The sequence below is a fragment of the Silene latifolia genome, chromosome Y (assembly GCF_048544455.1).
Source record: "Silene latifolia isolate original U9 population chromosome Y, ASM4854445v1, whole genome shotgun sequence".
NCBI classification, from domain to species: domain Eukaryota; kingdom Viridiplantae; phylum Streptophyta; class Magnoliopsida; order Caryophyllales; family Caryophyllaceae; genus Silene; species Silene latifolia.
Genome location: NC_133538.1, coordinates 1905948 through 1907432, shown reverse-complemented (window position 1 = coordinate 1907432; position 1485 = coordinate 1905948). Strand labels below are relative to the sequence as shown.

Below are 1485 nucleotides of genomic sequence, written 5' to 3'. Positions count from 1 at the left end.
GAGGAAATGGCACACGATCCTTAACAAGAGGCTCTTCACTAGCCTTCTTCTTGTCATCTCCCCCAAGCTTGGCCTTTTTAATAACCACCTCTTCATCCAAAGTCATGGATTGCGCATCATAGCTTGAACCACTTCTCAAGGAAATAGAATTAACAGTTTCATTTGGTTGCTCACCTTGGGGAGGTAGTTGACCATTCTTCCTTTAAGAGATAGAAGCGGCTAGTTGAGCTACTTGTTGTTCCAACATCTTGACCGCGGCACTATGAGCTTGATCATTCTTTTGAATTTGAGCCAATAGTTCCCTTTGCATTTGGATTATCATGCCCTCGAGCTTACCAACTCCTTGATTGTTTTGTTGGGTATTTTGTGGTGGATTTTGTTGGTAATTGTTTTGTGGGGGCCTTTGTTGATTTTATTAACCAGGTGGAGGGATATACTTTTGTTGTTGAGGAACATAGGCATTTTGTTGTGGTGGGGGTTGAGAGTTAAGCACATTATTGCTAGTGTAAGACAAGTTCGGATGAAATTTTGAATTCGGGTTATAAGTGTTGGAAAATGTACCCGGTGGATATAAACTTTGTCTTAGAGCTTGAAAAGCATTTACCTCTTCGATAGGAGCTCGGCAATGAGCGGCATAATGACCCGCACCTCCACAACCATCACAAACTATGATTTGGCTTGTTGAAGACACGACATTTAGTTGTTGAATGGAATCTTTAGCATCTCTTTCCGCCAATTGTTGTTGGAGCAAGGCAATTTGGGCTAGCAAAATGGAGTTGTTAGAGGATTCATCTTTACCTTGGGATGGCACAACTCGGGAATTGACATATTGAGCATCATGGACCGCCATAGATTCGATCGTGGCATGAGCAAGGTCGGTGTCAATTTGATCAAACCGCCCATTGTTGGCGGAATCAAGAATCTTTCGGGACTCGGCACAACATCCATTGTAGAATGTTATTGCTAGAAACCAATCATCTAGCCCATGATGTGGGCATTGTCTTTGAAGCTCTTTGTACCTCTCCCAAGCCTCATATAAGCTCTCAAGAGCTTGTTGACGGAATCCGGTGATTTGGCTCCTCAAAGTTTGAGTTTTCTCCGGTGGAAAAACTTTTGATAGAAAGCAACGGCCAAAGTCTCCCAATTGGTGATTCCCATGGCGGTGCGGTCAAGGCTATTGATCCAAAGCTTGGCCTTGTCCTTCAATGAGAAAGGGAAAAGTATTTCCCTTATTTGGGCTTGGGTGACGCCCGTTTGATAGATCATGGAGCAATAGTCACAAAAGTTTTGCACATGCAAATTGGGATCCTCCAAAGGACTTCCCCCAAATTGCTTCCTCTCCACAAGGCTAATGAAAGCCGGTTTGATCTCGAAGTTCGGTGATGCCTGTCGTTGTGTGCACTGAAAATAATATTTATAATACCAAACTACAACTAGAAAGTGGTAGTAAGGATCGATCCGCAGCGAGGTAGGGAAATTATAGTT

General features: G+C 43.2%; 1 non-coding gene across 1 annotated transcript; it reads left to right on the top strand.

Moving 5' to 3' along the window:
* Positions 1-980: 980 nt before the first annotated feature.
* LOC141635038 (small nucleolar RNA R71) lies at positions 981-1087 on the top strand. Its single transcript, XR_012539746.1, has one exon. It is a non-coding gene; the product is annotated as a small nucleolar RNA R71 (small nucleolar RNA).
* The last annotated feature ends 398 nt before the right edge of the window (positions 1088-1485 follow it).